The sequence below is a fragment of the Nylanderia fulva genome, unplaced genomic scaffold (genome assembly GCF_048542155.1).
Source record: "Nylanderia fulva isolate GAGA-0341 unplaced genomic scaffold, ASM4854215v1 Scaffold926, whole genome shotgun sequence".
Taxonomy (NCBI): domain Eukaryota; kingdom Metazoa; phylum Arthropoda; class Insecta; order Hymenoptera; family Formicidae; genus Nylanderia; species Nylanderia fulva.
The window spans coordinates 1-17402 of NW_028191054.1; the positions used below are offsets into that span (position 1 = coordinate 1).

At 51.6% G+C, this 17402-nt stretch overlaps 1 pseudogene; it reads right to left on the reverse strand.

The window, feature by feature from the left end:
• Positions 1-93: 93 nt before the first annotated feature.
• Positions 94-240, reverse strand: LOC146719587 (5.8S ribosomal RNA; annotated as a pseudogene).
• Between the last annotated feature and the right edge of the window lie 17162 nt (positions 241-17402).

The following is a 17402-nucleotide window of genomic DNA, read 5'->3' on the forward strand; positions in this document are numbered from 1 at the left end:
CCCTTGTAAGCGTTGCAGGGACAGGCACGGCGCGCCTTCTCGGTCGCCCGCTTCGGGAGTCCCGGCTTTTGGACGAAGCATTTAGGGTCTAAAAGACCCTCACCGGCGTGGCCCAAAAATTATCCGGGACCGCAATGTGCGTTCGAAATGTCGATGTTCATTTTCCGCAGTTCAAAAGTTGACGCGAAATTAGCTGCGTTCTTCATCGACCACGACCCAAATGATCCACCGTTCAGGGTAACTTTCAAAAATTTTTGCTTGCGAAGAAAGGTTTCCGTTCACCATCGTGGTTTTTTCTCCGGACGAGAAAGAGAAATAATCGTGGGGTCTTCGATCAGTGTCCCGCGCGTCCGAGGAGCGCGGGCCCGCCGCCCCCCGCCAAAGGCTACGGCAAAAAGATAGAGTTGTGTGTTTCTTTGGAGCGTCTCCCCCCAAACGGGAGAGGGGGGCGGAAGTTTTTTGAAAAAACCGTGGCCGACACAGTTGACAGATTGGTCGAAATATCATCGATCCCTTCTCGTGTTTTAAAATTTATAAAAATTTTGGGGTCCTCTCGCTGGGCATCGCGGTCGCCCCCCGTGTGTTCTCGGCACCTGACCGCTCCCCGCGACAACGGGGAGGGCGCGCGTGACAACGTCGTGGTTGCACACCCTGCGCGGGCATGGGTTACCCCCCCGGTTCGCCCCAAACCCCGAATCGACGTTGTGTGTGTGTGGGGCCGGAAATGGCACAACAGAGCGTGATCGCAAGGTCTCGCCCCGAATCGTGTGAACACCGCCGGGGCGCGCGTCTCTTGCCCTACTTTGGTCAGAGGGGCGCGACGGGCGTCGTTAACAAAAAACAACAAATTCCGTAAAACCCTTTATTTTTTTTCTTAGACGCCTTTTCACGCCCATTCAGTCCCGACGCTGCGACGCGCGTCTCTCCCAAAAGAGGGGGACCCCGACCAGAGCAGGACCTCCGGAATTTATATCCTTCCGCGGTTCACCTACGGAAACCTTTTACGATTTTTACTTTTTTAAATGAAAATTTTGGTCTTTCCCGGCAACATGGCAATGCCCAGACTTGCCCCGCACCAGTCCGAAACCCATAACATTCAAACGGGATAGCAGGCGGTGTGTACAAAGGGAGGGGGGTTGGGGGGTTTGGGGGGGTTTTTGGGTTGGCCCAATCCCCAGCACGAAGGGAGGTTCAGGGGGTTTCCCGGGCCTTTTGGCCCCGGGGGGCCACGCTGTTCTTTAGGTACGGCGTGCGGCCGAAAAATCTAAGGGGATCACAGACCTTTTATTGCTCAAACTGTGGCGAACCGCCTTTCCCCCTTAAAAGATTTGTTTTTCGTTGGGAGTAAAAACCCCCCAGCCGAAACCGGGGCCCTTTGCGAACCATAAGGTACGCCTTTAGCAGGGTAGAGTCTCGTTCGTTACGGAATTAAACCAAAAACCTCCCCCAAATAAAAACGGCCCTGCCCACCCCCCCCCGATCAAAAAAAGCTATCAATTGCAACCTTTCCCGGGTCGGGCCCGGTGGGTTTCCGTTTGAGTCAATTAGCCCCTCCACTTGGGGTGGCCCCTTTCCTCATTCCTTTAAGTTTCAGCTTTGCAACATACTTCCCCCGGAACCCAAAAGCTTTGGTTTCCCCGGAAACGCCCGCCGAGTCTCGGAGGAACTCGGGGATCGCTAGCTGGCATCGTTTAGGTTTAAATAGCGGTTCTGATCGCCTTCGAACCTTAACTTTCGTTTTGATTAAAGAATGAGGGGAGAATGATAGCGTTGCGGAAGTGAGTGAGATATCGTGTATGAGAGTAATTGGTGCGCGAACCTCCGTAATTCCTGTTTACGGAGACGAACAAAAGTTTCGAAGAGTGCGAGTGAGGAAAATACTGGACATTGTGGTAGAATAATGAGGGTGAATCAGATGATGAAAATGTTGTGGCAAAATTAGAGAATACAAGGGGAAACTGGATGAGTGTATGCATCGAGCGAGTTCGTGATTAAGCCTACGGCGGAGTGGAATGAGCTATGCGAGCGTGAGTGCGAAAATGTTTGAAAACGAGCGTGATTGAAACAGGTATCAGGAAGTGATTGAAAACAAGTGAAACGAAAGAGAAGAGTTCTGCGGTAATAGTGAGAGCGGATGATGCATGTGCGAATGTGACAGTGAGGAAGTAAAGGAGAGAATGAGGAAGTCATGTGAGCAAGTCACTGATGTCCGTGTGAAAGCGGTGAGGAAGTGAGGAATGGAGTGTTAGCGATTGGACGATGAGCGAGAGTGAGTTGAAATAATAAGAGAGTGTGGTCAGTTTAGAATCTGGCCTAAAGTTGAGCTGCCGCCTCGCCAAGATAGGCCCAAGATCATCTGACGATGTGCCCGAAGATATGGCAGTGCAGTGTTAATGATAGAAATGTAAGAGAGGAGCTGAAAGGGCGAGTGGATGCGAGATTTTTATGGACCGTGTGGCGTGTTGTGAGTAGGAATGGCGATAAAGGATGCACCTGCGGAAATGTGATATTAGAAGTTACAGTGCAATAAAAATGTGCTCTGTAGTGACGGAACAAGTGTTTGTGCATTGGAAGGCCCGTTAGGGTGAAGAGTTTTTTCAGTGTGGCTGAGGTGGCCACAAGTGCTTCGATTGGGGCACATTATGCGGCAAATGCACCGAAAAGGACAGACTGTGCCAAAAAGTGGATGTGTCGGACACATGATGAGAGATGTAAACGGAAAGTGTGTGTAGAAACTGTAGCTGAAAGGGAGCAAATTGATTCACTCCCGGTTCTGTCGAAGTGTGTTCCTGAAACTTGAGATGGCGTTAGAGTAGAGAAAGCGAGAATAAAGACAAATTAAGGGTGCGTGAATATGGTGCAGTATACTGCAGAGAGCGTATGCATTAATGTGTGAGCTGGGTAGATGATGCGCGAACGCGAGGTGAGTGTACACTGCTGCTTCAGAAACCGTATGAAATGCATGGACATTGTGGGCTTGCCCTAGGTATTGATGTGATTGTGTGCGAAAGTGGGACGGTGAAAGCAGAGGGGGGTGGTAAATGACTCTATGCTTAGACGTGATGTGCGTGAAGAGTGTAACGAATAAGCTTGGAGTGAGTGGTGTGGTTGAAGGGGGACTTTGGGGCGAAATGTATGTGGTGTCCATGTAATTGCCAGATGGTAGGGTATCGAGGCCTGTACTTTGGCGTACATGACAGAGTAGTGAGACGGCGGTAGAAGCGTCTGCTGATAGGTATGGTGCGATGCCGTCTCCTCCCTTGTGTATAGCAAAGGGTGGAGGCCAGCAGAGATAGTGAAGCCGCGTGGTAGAGTTCTTGAGGAATGGATTATTGCGACGGGATGAATGTTGTTTAATGAGCCAAGCGAGTTTTTACTCGTCAGCGGGCCGAATGAGGAGAGTAACATCGATGTCACTTTCGTGCACGGCGTGCATGGAGGGTGCCGGTTATGATGGGGGGAAGTAAAGCCTACTGGGGGAGAGAGTGACCCCTAACGAATTGTTAAACGGATGGTGACACAGAGAGAATGTAAATACGAATGAGGGCATGCGTAGATGGGTGTGGCCAGACTTAGACTGGGAAGCTATCTGTGTGATATGCGAGAGAGTGCGTTAGAGGATGCCAGCGAGCGCCATAGACGAACGGATGCCGCAGAGCTGGGTAGAGCGAATGATGAAATGATCCATAGATGCGAATGATCGATGGTGAAGAGGGTAAACCTGTGTAAGCTAGGGAATCTTGTGTGGTGTATGCAAAATTGTATTTTAGGAAAGGGGGGCGATGCTTAAAAGGGGGATAAGAGAAGCCGATGTTCCCCAGGAACATAGGGCCCTCCACTGGGCCCGGGAGGTGTAGGCCTCCGAAAACTGGGAGTGGTCTCGGCCACGAAATCCCCCGTATCTTGAAAGGTACCCAGGGGGTCGGGGGGCCCAGGGGGGAAACGTCCCTCGTCCCGGCAATTTAGGCGGACTCCGTGGGGGTAGGGGTTGGGAAACCCATCTGGGTTTGGGGGGGCCTGGCCGCGGGGTGAGCCCCGTATCTGGGTCGGGCCCAGTCCCACTGGGAGAGGGGGTTTTGGGAAGGGGCTCGCCCCAACCGGGGGGTTTCCGAGAGTCCCACAAAATCGGAGGCGGGTACTGGTAATTTTCCGGCCGCTGGAACGAGCTTATTGGGTTATTTCCCAATTCCCGCACCCATGGGGGTGTGTGTTAAGGGTTCTTCCCGAGCAGGTTTTCCCCGCACGTTTTAAAACAACCACAAAATCTGTTTTCCCATCTACTTTCCCGCAGTGTTCGGCGAGTTCCGGAACATGCGTGGTCTTGGTGTCCACAAAGTACGTGCTCACCCACTACAAGCCAACAGTGCTATCAATGTTGACCGCGTAAAGGCCAGATGGTCAGTTGAGGAAACTAGACTCATGGCACGCGCTGAGGCTGAAGGCACCTTAGCCGGGGAGCTTTTCATTAACCAGTATCTGGAGACAAGGTTCCCCAATAGGAGTCTCGAAGCCATCAAGGGTAAACGGCAACAGGAGCCTTACCGAGTGATGGTTAGAGACTTCTGCCAAGAGATCCAATCGCGTCGCGCGATTGTGATCGATGAGGGCGATAGGGATGGTGCGGTGATGACACGAGCCGACACCATTCCTGCGGCCACTGAGGCTAGTACTGACGATCAAAGCGCACATCAGCCTTCCCCTGAACAAAGTTCTCAGAGGCTGCGGGAGAAGATACAATCACTCGTAGAGCAGAGTGCGGCGTTCCGTAGCTACGAGGCTGATACTCTTGCTGGCACGGCAAGAGATGCTCTGACGGCGGGGAGGGTCGACGTCTTGGCTATCAAGAGATGGCTGGGCATGATCTTCCCTCGGCCGCTACAAGTGCGCCCTCCGCAACGCGTTTCGGCAAAGAAGCACTGTCCTCCAGTCAAGCGAGAGAGCAGGGAGCAGAGGAGGAAAGAGGGAGTATGCAATTGTGCAATCCCTCTACAAGAAGACAAGAAGTCCTGTTTGTCGCGTATCCTCGAGGGGCGACTCGGTGCGCGAGAGGCCGTCTGCTGTCGAATTCTTTAACTGCTGGCGCCCCATTATGGAGGCCTCCAGCGGTGCGGATGGAGACATGACGGACTTGCGTGAGTCGTTTGGAGGAAGCGGCACAGGCTGCGAGTGCTGGCCGGGGCCGTACGTCAAGTTTGAGAGGGATTCACCTCGAAGGTCTCGGCGATGGCGCTTGCCACGGAATCCAGTTCCTGTGGCGGATAAGACCTTGCTCTGGGATTCTATAACACCTGCAAGGGTAAACAGGATTTCCGTAAGGACTGGCACTGCTCCCGGATGGACCAGATTACGCCGAGGATGTGGAACGCTGTTCCTGCGATTCTTCGTGGCGCTTCTGTTCAATCTGCTGCTTCCTGGCAGAGACGATCTTCTCGTCAATTCGCCACAACCAGAACGGTGCCACAACCTCCTTGAGTAAGAGGGGGTATGTCCGATCGGCCAGGTCCGACGGAGTACCGTCCTCTCAGCATAAGATCCGTTATAACAAGACACTTCCACAAGATATTGGCAAAGAGATTGGCAGCCCTCGACATCTTCGACAAGCGCCAAAGGGGGTTCCGGCCGGTGGGGAGGGGGTATGCTGTTTTTAACACGTCACGTCCTTTCATCCGTGCTTTGGGCCGCCCGGAGGCGTTGTGTTCATTGCTGTGGCGTGCGTTGATCTGTCGAAAGCTTTTGATTACGTTTGCGCCACGCTGCTATTCATCGACTCTCGATGAGACTGGGGCTCTGGGAAGTTTTAGAGCGTAAGTAGGCTGTCTATTCTGAATGCGCTGACCAAGTTGCAGGGGGTCAAACGCTGAGGAAGTGCGGCCCATTATGATTGGCGTGGCGTGCGGACCGGGGGGATCCGTTGTCGCCCCTGCTGTTCAATCTGGTAGTAGATAGAGCAGAGGGAATTCTCGCGGGGACGTGGCTATCGATGGGGTAACCGGCTTATCAATGCGCTGGGCTACGCAGCGACTTGTGCTCCTGGTTCTACAGAGATGGTCTGCAGGAGAAACTAGACACGGCTTATGACGCCTTGTATGCGAAATGGGCTCGAGATCACGCGAGAAGACACAGAGGTGCTGTCATGGTGGCGTCCGGCAGAGGACAGAAGGTGAAGGTGGACCACACATTATTTCAACGTGGGGGGGAGCGATGAGGGGGGCGATGATACGCAAAGATTCCCCTGGTCAATGTTTGGATGTATCGGGCTGCGATTACACAGGTGCTAGGAAGGGGGGAACTCGCAAGCGATCCAACCTTAGATCAGGCCATCGAGCAACTCACGAGGCCACCTTCTTAAGCCGCACAGCGGCTGAGGTTGTTTCGTGACTGTCTCTTCCACGGTATTATCACCGTTGGCAGTGGGTACGGTTCTCGGCAAAAACTCAAGGGTAAGGAATTCATCGTACGGCACCGCGGTGCGACGATGCTGTGTTTTCCCCATTGATGTTCCTGCTGGATACATGCATGCGGCGATACAGAGTAGGGGCTTGAATGCCTTCTAGAGAACTTGATCCCAATCTGAAACCATAACGACTGCAGCGGTTGTGGTAGGGGAGTATGCTCTACCCCGAAGATGAGCGGCTGCCGAAACCACGTAGGTGGTCGCAGCTTGTCTGGGTGTGAAACCAGATGCGAGTGCTTGGGGGTCACAGAAGTGATACGACCGGCTGCGTTCAGACAGCCAGTGTGAGGCTGGTTGCGCGAGTCGGGCGATGGGTGTAGAATCAGAGAGTGGCGGGCCTCCAACCTGAGCTCCTACTGGGTCGGCTGGCGGCGAGATGCAATCCCAGGTGCCGGGACTACGTTGCACTATCACACATACGAGGCTAACTGCATACGTCTAGAGCGAGATGTTCCGAAGTCGTGATGGCGGATAATCGCTGTCGTGCCGGTTTGTCCGCAAACCGAGACGCCGCTCACTGCGTGCAACGCTGTGTTTGCTTCAGACACGCCCGGAGGTGAAAATCATGCGGCATGACCGACCTTACTGCCGTCAGTTTGGGGCTATGTACAGCAGAAGGGCAGGGCGCGTCATGCGGAACAAGCGCTATTCGACGCTGCCGGCCGGAATGCGGCCGACTGACCATCGATAAGGGTGGTGAGGCAGTGGTAGTTAGACGAGCAGGTAGTTGTCTACAAAACCGCGTTGGAGTTGGAGAGTCCCACGAGCGTAAGGTGGAAAGTACCGGTCTGTAATGATCTGGCCGCCGCTATTGTGCGGAGCGGCACAGGATACCACGAAATAATGTCGTTTTTACCGCCATTACTATTTCGTGGCAAGGTGTTGTGGAGCTCGCGAAGCGAGTATGAGATGGCGGGGGCTGGGTTTAAAGTCACGCCCAAGCTCCTCGAACGTTGACGACTCGGGTCTTTGGGGCTCAGGCTGGACACGTTTTAACGCAAGACATCGCGTTATAGGAGGAGAAGACGGAACGTGGCTCATCTAGTGGTGCATGATGGATGGCGCGTAGAGGGGTGGCTCTCCGCATCATTCGCGCGAGGTGTGTTTGAATGACTTGCGTGAATAGTCGAGGTGAAATACGAGCGGCCTTTAGATAGATCAGACCCTTACGATACAGGGTGTGACTGCGAACAAAAACCCAACAGTAAACAACTCGGCAATATCGGTCGGTGGCTACTGGCGACTGTGATTTTTGTAGCAGTGCGCGCACGTAGGCGCCACAGCCAAATGCCTCGTATATAATTAGGACGCCGCCATAGCCCACCCTCCACTGACCCCTTTCCAGGTCATTCTCGCGGCCCGCCCGTGGTCAAGACGCCCGCCAACACCGTTGGCCCCTGTCCCTGCTCCCCGCAAGCCCCGCATGTCCCATGCCACCTGAGGATCGTGACGTTCACCCACGAAGACCGACTCGGCCTCATCGCCGACGTGCACACGAGGCACATAGTCCACGAGGAGGGAGGGTAACGCGAGAGGGTAACGCCAATGGGGCGACGAAGAGAAGCGCATGATGGCAGGGAGAAGGCGCTTGCGCGAATCGAGCGCTGTTAGGTTATGAATCAACATCTGTTACCGTCAGCAATGAACAAAAGCGCACAAATCGAGAACAGCGTTCCCACCCTGGGCTAATCTGGCCCACCGGGCGCGTCCCATCCTTTACAAAAACCCCTTTTTACCTCTGCAGTGTTTAAAACCCAGAGCAAGGTTTATCCCCACGGAACTGGATCGTGGGCGCCATCGCCGAGCCCCTTCGGGAATCCCTCTCAACTTGACGTAGGGGGCCCCGGGCCCAGCACTCCCCTTTTCCCGCTCCCCCAAACACTCCCAAAGTCCGTCATGTCCCATCCCCCGCTGGGGGGCCTCCTAATGGGGCGCCACAAAAAAGAATCCCAACGCCTCTCGCCACCGATCGCCCTCGATACGCGAAAACGGACTTCTTTTTTTTTCTTGAAGGGATTGCCACATTGCATACTCCCTCTTTTCCTCTGCTCCCTGCTCTCTCGCTTGCTGGAGGACATGCTTTTTGCCGAAACGCTTTTCGGAGGGCGCATTTGTGCCCCAAGGGAAGATCAGCCCGCCATTTCTTATACCAAACTCGACCCTCCCCGCCGTAGACATCTCTTCCCTGCCAGCAAAGTATCAGCTTCGTAGCTACGGAACGCCCCCTCTGTCTACAGTGATTGACTTGTCCCGCAGCCTCTAGAACTTTGTTCAGGGAAGGCTGATGTGCCTTGATCGTCATCAGCCTCATGCCGAAAAATGGTGTCGGCTCGTGCATCCCGCACCATCCCTACCCGCCCTATCGTAAAATCGCGCGACGCATTGGACCCTTTTGGGCAAAATTCAAACCATACTGGGAAAGGGCTCCTTTGCCGTTTACCCTTGTGCTTCAAACTCTTTTTGGGGAAAACCTTGTCCCAGTTTGGGTTAAATAAAAACCCCCCGGGCAAAGGTGCCTTCAGCCTCAGGCGTGCCTTATCTTTTTTCCTCAATACCATCTGGCCTTTCGCGGCCCCAAACATTGATAGCATGTTGGCTTTATGGGGGGACTATTTTGTGGACCCCAAGACCACGCTTTTTCCAAACCTCGCCAAACACTGCTCACAGCGCCCATTTCCTCCCCCCTTTGGCTGTCCACTTCCCCCTGGCGGGTCCTTAAGTTTTTTGCGACGACCACTGCGACCCCCGTGGGGTCCCCCCAAACCTCTCCCCTCTACTAAAGCAGCCCGCACGCACCCCCGGCCATCCGAGAACCCGGACGTATTCTCTTCAAATTTTCTCTCCAAATTAACTGTTTTAGGGGGGCAAACGGATTACAACCGAGAGCCCCCAAGAAACCCCGGTCTTTCTTAGCCCCAACTCACCATACCGAGGGCATGGCCAAGCCCTTGGGGCGCACTTCGCGAAACACTCTCTTAGTCGCACCTCCGAGTTTAACTTTCAAAGTGGGGGGCCTTTCCCGGGAGCACCCAAGGAGGTGGAGGTCAACTGGGTGAGGGCTGAAGGTCCTTACTAAGACTTCGTTGGGCCCACAAACCCCCAAACCCCGACCTCTCTAAGTACCTCGCGCGTGTTGCTTTTTAGGACCGAGAAGTCTAGTTACTCCCCACAAACCTTTTTGTATTCTTCTTTTCGATTGGGTCCGGGCGTCCATTTTTTTTTTAAAAAAAACTTTTTTGGATCTTTAAACTTTATTTCCCTGTCTACGTCATAAATTTAAGAGGGTTTTTTTTCCTTTGGGTCCTCTACTTTAATTTCTTTTTTGTTAGGTTTATCTTTTTTACAAGTCCCCCTCTCTTTCATACCTCCACCCACCCTACTCTCCTTTTCCTCTTATTTCCTTATTGCCTTTTCCCGCCTTTTTTTTGACTTGTCAGTTTTCCTTTTTAACCTCCTTTTTTATTTCCTTTCTTCTCGCATCTTTTGTCTTTTTTTTTTAGGTTTATTATACTACTTTGTGCGTATATCTGACCTCCTTTTTTTTTCTTTTACGCACCTTTACGTCCTTGGAGTTCCTGCCGTAACATTGGCATAGGAATCCCCTTTAGCCTCAAGTCAGCAACCTTGGGAGCAGCTTTCCATTTTTCTTTTTTTTAAAAACTACATTATGTAGTCTATTTTTTATACCCCGCCCTTTGGACAAAATATTTTATTGCGATTTTTTTTTTTTTTTTTGTTGTTTTCATTAAAAATGAAAGTCTCGAGCTGTTCCCTTTTTCTCCATCATCTCCCCTACCCCCTTTTATTTTCCGGCTCTGTTCTAATCTTTTTTACCTCCTTCTCATTTTCAAACTCACCTTGTGTTCCCTTTCATGCGCTCTTCTGTCTTTTTGGGGCACCCAAGAGGTGGGATCTACTTACAGATCCCCTTTGGGCAACAGCTTCTCTTTTTTTCTCTTTTTTCGGCGTTCAAGTTTTGATTACTTTCGTGCCCTTAGTCGTTACCAAAGTTCACCCGTTTTTGTGTTTTTGTTTAGTTTTTGTTCTTTCCTGTATTCCCCCGAATTGGAGGAAAAAAAAATGTCCCCTGGGCCAAGCCCTCCATCCCCGGGTAGGCGACTTATATACCCCCAGGTTGCGCCGGGTGCCCCGGGGGGGATCTTTTTGGGGTTTCCGAAACTTAACCCCCCCGGGGCCTGCACCCCAACACATCCTCCCCCCATCCGGGTTTTGAAAGGGCCTCGGGGCCCCGGGGTGCGTCTTTCCCTACTACTGTAAATCGTAAATAGCCTCCGGGGGAAAGTAAAGGAACAGATGTCCGGGGTTTTGTTTAACTTTCGGTCCCTGCTCAGAGGTTTAAAATCAAAACCCCCCCCTTGGGTGCAATTGGGAAAACCCAATCAGTTTGTTCCACCCAGACCAAAGGAACTACCAGTAGCGCCTCCATTTTTGAAAGGCCCCCTTCGGCAACCCCCCTTTTTGGGGGGCGAGCCCCTTTGTCCAACGCTCTACCACTGGGGGCAGGACTGGGGGCCCCGAGCAATACCCCTTGTTTCCCCTTCAGGCCCGAAAAGCCCCTAACCGGGCAGGGGCCCTTCAACCACTACCCCCCCCAAGCCGCCCCTTAAATTTGCCGGGACGAGGGACGAACCCCCTTGGGAAACCCGACCCCCGTGGTACCAGTCAAGATCATTTGGTTTGGATTTTTCCTTGGCCGGACCACTCCCCCTTTCGGAAGCCTACACCCTCCCAGGCAGGGGTCGGCCTTGTTCCTCGGGACTGGGCTTCTCTATCCTTTTTTTCCCAGCACGCCCTTTTTTTCAAAATAACAATCTTCGCAAAACACACCAACCTTTCATCCTTTTTCCCTTTACTTCCCAAACATCGACTCACACCCACCCCTGCCTTCCCCTCGCACAATCCCAACCCCACTCACCCCGGTTTCCTCACATCACCATACATTGGACACTCCCCAACACTTCTTTTAATTCTCTTTTCTCCCCCCCGCCTGCACACCTCACCTCAACAGCCCACGCTTAACGGGAATTCATTAAAAACTTCCTTCCCTGTCAGGATTAGCCCAGGCTAAAGCGGGGGGGGGGCCCCTCGAACTCTCGGCACTAAACCCGCGAACCTTCCCATTCTTTAAAAATTTCCCATACGTCACCCCCTTTTCCTTTTCCGCATTTAAATTTCATTTTCGGGCCCACATCTCAACACCTTTCACCAAAATTTCCCATCATCCTTCCACACCTCTTTTACGCAAGTCCCTATCATTCACTCCCTTATCCCCACTCATCAAATTCCCTTTTTTTTCTCACCTTAAAACAACACCCCTCTTCCACGAAACCCCAGGTCCCAGGGCCCAACCCCCCAAAGGACTTCCCAGGGCGCCGGGGGAGACCGTTCTCCATACTTTCCCAGAAAACGCACTCAAAAACCCACTCGTTTAAACCCTTTTTAAAATAGCCCCTCGCATTTAAAACCCCTCATCACTCCAAAACCATCCCTCGCTCCATACATTCACACCCCGACAAAACAACCTTTGTAAAACACATCAAAAAGCTTTTTTTCCCGAAAACCCCACTCACTTTCTCACACGGGGTCTTAATTTTCCCCCCCCAAAATTCATCCCATTTCTTTCTCCAGACCCCCAATCCAACCGTAGTTAAACCCTTTTTAAACTCACACAAACACCCAGATTTTACGCTCCTCGCATACCTCCGCATCTATCATTCACCCCGTACATTGGGGGCCCTTTCTTCCCACCATACAAAACCTTTTTCATAAACTCATCACAGTCTTTTTTCTTAAAACAAAAATCAAAACCTACTTTCATCCCCTTTCGTAAAAACCATTCCATCCACTTAGAAACCCTTTTCTCTCCAACCCGCTCGGCTCTGCCCTTTTAAACGCCCAAAAACAACCCATCCCGCGTCGAAAACCATTTTTACATCCCCTCCACGCAGCCGCCCCAACGTTCACCTCATTGGGTTTCCATAAAATGGCCCACGGGGGGAGCCCTGGGGGCACCCGTTTTACGTTTTTCCACATGTGTACACGCCCCCAAAACCCCATGCCAACACTCCGGGCCGCTAAAAAAAATTTTTTTTTTTCTTCCAAAATTAAATTTCTTCACATTCAACCTCAAGCAATTTCTCGATACACTTTCCTACTCTAGGTTATAAAACCCCCTTTTTAAGTCCAGGGAACACTCCAAACACATACTTTCTCTCCGAAACCATTCCCCCCCAGTCATGCACCGTTTCCACCCATCTTCGGTCAAAACCGGGTTTTCCTTACAAACCCGTACGGGGGTTCACATTTTTCTTCCACCCTTTGTTCGTTTCGAGCCCTTCCCAAACCCCAATCATTTCCCCAAACCCTTTTCCCCCGCACGGACAGCAAAAAATGGGCCAAAATAAGCCCCCGGGTCCAAACCTATTTTTTATCGGGAGACTTAAATAACACTCCCCACCCGCGAAATCTTCCCCCGGGGGGGAAAACACGTTTAAATTCAGACTACATCAACATTCTTTTCATCCATACCGGGAAGAAACCCCAAAATGCTCGCAACATCCGCACTACACCCATCCTACCAGTTCCCTTCCCCATTTTCCCATCGACCCTCACGCCACTCCATTTCCCGCTCCATTAAAACTGCTTTTCTTTCCTCCCTCAGTCTCCCCTGGCGTCTATGGGCCACGTTCTTCCTTGCTCCCGGGGAAAAAACTCTTCATTAGCTCATCCGGGGGCTTTTTTTCCATGTCCTCCGTCACTCTATCCCCCCCACTTTTTTTTGCCCAAATCTTACCCTCATCACCATTTTTCCCCATGCCCCCTTTTATATCCCCAATCGCTCCATGGATCCCTCCCCATTCACGCCCCAAAAATCGTTTCCCCAATTTTCCTCTTTCATTTCCCCCGGCATTTCCTCCTTATCCCCCCCCAAACATCCTTAAAATTCATTCTTTTTTCTTCCACTTTTGCTTCCTTCCTTTTTTTTTTTCCCTCGCACCCCTGGTGGCCCACCCCTTCTCCTTCCAAACCCCCCCCTTTTTTCCGTTTCTCAAACTCATCCGCCCCCCACCAAGTTTCCCTAAAATACAAGGTTTAAAACCTCTTCATCCATCGACCCTTCGCACAGGGAATCCGTTTTCTCATTCGCTCTAAAACAGCTCGGCGCTTCCGTTTTTGGTCTAGGGGCGCTCGCTGCTCCCTAACGCACCTCTCGCATATAAACACATATCCTTCCCGTCTACGCCCTTGCACACCCACTACGCAGGGCCCTCTTTTGTACCTACTTTCCCCTCTGTGTACCTCCGTTTTAACAATACGTTATGGTCACTCACTCCCCAGTGGGCTTTATTTCCCAAACCATCCCGGCCCACCCCCATTCACGCCGTTCCAAATTTTTGCCCATCGATGTCACTCTCCCCCCCCCGGCCTGCTAACGATTTAAACCCTTGGCCCCATTCAACCATTCATCCCGCTCGCAATCATCCTTTCCCCAAATCACTCTCCCACGCGTTTTCACCTTTTTCTGCTGCCTCCAAAAACCCTTCCCTATAAAACCAAAGGGAAAAAGGGGCTTTGCACCCCTCCCTATCACAGAGGGCTTTCTCCCGCCGCCCCTCCCCTACTCGTCCATTTAGGGCCAAGTAGGGCCCTCATACATTTAAACCCCATACTGGAAATACATGGACACCACATACATTTCGCCCAAAGCCCCCCCTTAAAAACCACCACTCCCCTCCAAGCTTTTTTGTACACCTCTCACGCCACATCACTTCAAACCCCTAAAACCCTTTACCCCACGGGCTTTTTTTTAAACCGCCCCACTTTCGCCACACAATCCATCCATACCTATGGGAAAAAGCCCCCCCAACGTCCTTCCCTTTCCCTTCCGGTTTTCCTTGGGCAGCAGGGGCACACTCACTCGCTTCGCGCATCACTTCCCCAATCACACAAAACCCCATCCCCGCTCCCCCCGGGGCCCGTTTACGGGCACCACATTCACGCACCTTCATTCGTCATTATTTTTCCGCTTTTCCCCCTTCTCTTTTCCCAAAGCTCTACGTTTTTGGGACACACTTGGGAAACAGAACCGAGTGACACATTTGCTCCCTTTCAGCTTCAGTTTCTACACACCTTTTCCCCTTTTTAACAATTTCTAATCATGTGTCCCACACAAACCGCTTTTTTGGGACACCTCCTTTCCCCTTTCGGTTCTTGCCGCATCATGTGCCCCCAAAAGCGAAAACACTTTTGGGACCTCCAAACCACTGAAAACCTTTTACCCTAAAAGGGCCCTTCCCAAAGCACAAACCCTCGTTTTCCTTTCCCACCGACCCCTTTCCCCTTTTTGCAAATCGTAACTTCTAATATCAAATTTCCGCGGGTTTTCCCTCTTTTTTTTGCCTTCCCTCACAAAACGCAAAACGTTCCCTAAATACTCTCTCACCACCGCCCCTTTTAAACCCCCTCTCATACAATTTTTTCCCCATTAAAACTTCACTCGCCCTATCATCGGCACATCGTACAAGATGAACTTTGGGCCCCAAACTTGCGAGGGAGCTCAACCTTTTGGGCCGCCTTTCTTTAAAATTTACCACACTCTCTTATTCTTTTTTTAAATCCTCCTCGCTCATCGTCTCAAACGCTACAAACCCCTCCCCTTCCTCACTTTCCTCACCCGCTTTCAAACGCACCTTTGTACCCCTTTTCACATTCTTAACATCATTCTCCCCTTTACTTCCCCCACTTGTTCCCCACTTGCACTTTTTTATCATCCGCCTCAAATATTACCCGCATAATCCTTCTCTTTTTGTTTTTTACTCGTTTTTTCCCCTTCACTTCCCCGTACCTTTTTAACAACCGCTTTTTTTCCAAAAAAGTTTTTTTACTCAAAGTTTGCATAGCCTTTCCCTTCCCCCCTTTTCCCCCGTAGGGTAAAAACCCCACCGCTCGACCCCAAAACACCTTCCCCTTTTTTTACCCCGTTTTTTTTTTTTTCCCCCGTTTCCCCCTCATTTTTTTTGCCCCCAAACAAAATTTTTTTTCATCTGTTTTTCCCCATATTTCCCCCAATGGCCAGTATTTTCTCACTCGCACTCTTAAAATTTTTTTCGTCCCCGTAACCCGGAAAATTTTTTCGGAGTCTCCCCACCAATTACCCCTCCCCCAACCCCCGCTTATTCCCCACCCCAAATTCCGCAACGCTCTCCTTCTTTTCCCTCATTCCAAAAATCAAACGAAAGTTAGAGGGGTTTGAAGGGGGGAATCAGATCCCCCCCTAGTTCTAAACCTTTAACCCATTCCCCCGCTAGCGATCCGCCCAAATTTCCTCCCCATGGGGGAAAGGGTTAAAGGGGAATCAGGGTTCGATTCCGGAGAGGGAGCCGAGAAACCCGGGTAAAACCCCATCCAAGGAAGCAGCAGGCGCGCAAATTTAACCCCCCTCCCGGCACGGGGATTGTGACGAAAAAAAAACGATACGGGACTCTCCGGGCCCCGTAATCGGGGAAAGATACACTTTTAAAAACCTTTTAAAAGGATCCCCTTTGGGGGGCAAGTCTGGGGGCCAGCAGCCGCGGGAATTTCCCGCCCAATGCGTATATTAAAAGGTTTTTTTTTGCGGTTTAAAAAAACTCTAGTTGAATCCCGTGTCGCCCCAACCGTCGGTTTAACCGCTCCCCGGTTTAACTGGCGTGATGTGGGACGTCCTCCCCCCGGGGGGCCCCTTTTCCCCCCGCCCAGGGGGGGCCCCCCCCAATATCCCGTCGCGGGGCCTTTAAATGATTTCGAGTCCGGGGGGCCCGGGACGTTTTTCCCTTTTAACAAATTAAGTGCTTAAAACAGGCCCACCTTCGCCCGAAAACGGGGTGGGATGGAAAAATGGAAAAGGAACCCCCCGGGTTTTATTTTTTGGTTTTTGGAAAACCCCCAGGGAAAGATTTAAAAGGGGCAATGGGGGTTCCCTATTGCGACGTTTAGAGGTTTTAAATTCTTTGGGTCGTTCCCCAAAACGGAAAAAGAAGGGAAAAAAAATTTTGGGGCCCCAAAAAGTTTTTATTAAAACAAGAAAGAAAATTGGGGGTTTGAAGGCGTCAATCCCCCCCTATTTTTAACCATAAAAAAAATGCCAGCTAAACGGTCCGCCGAAGTTCCCCCCGTTAACTCGGCGGGCAGCTTTCCCGGGAAAAAAAAAAACTTTTGGGTTTCCCGGGGGGAAATATGGTTGCAAAACTGAAAAAATTAAAAGGAAATTGGGCGTAAGGGAACCACCAGGAAATGGAGCCTGCCGGGGTTTAAATTTTTTTCAAACGGGAAACCCCCCCCAGGCCCAGACACCGGAAGGGGTTGACGATTGATAGCTCTTTTCTTTTTGGGTTCGGTTGGGGGGGTGGTTGGGTTGGGCCCTTCTTAGTTTTTGGGGTAGCGATTTTTTCTGGTTAATTCCGATAACGAAGAGACTCTAGGGCCCGCCAAATAAGGGGTACCTTATGGTATCGGGGAAGGCCCCCGGGGTTCGGCCCGGCGGGGTTTTTTCTACCAAAGAAAAAACAAATCTTTTGAGGGACAGGCGGCTTTTAGCCGCCCCAGGGTTGGCAAAAACAGGGCTGTTATCCCTTAATGTTCTGGGCCCCCACGCCGCTAAAAACTGAAGGAATCCCCGTGTTTTTTTCCCTGGGCCCAAAGGCCCCCGGGTTAAAACCCCCTGAAAAACCCCTTCGTGCTAGGGATTGGGGGTTGCAATTGTTCCCCCCTAACGGGGAATTCCCCAGAAAGCGCGAGCATAAGCTCGCGTGATTACGTCCCGCCCTTTGTACAAACCCCCCGTCGCTACTACCGATTGAATGATTTATGGGGGTCTTGGGGATGGGCGCGGCAATGTCTCGGCATTGCCGAGTTGCCGGAAGAGACCAAATTTTTATTTTTAAGGAAA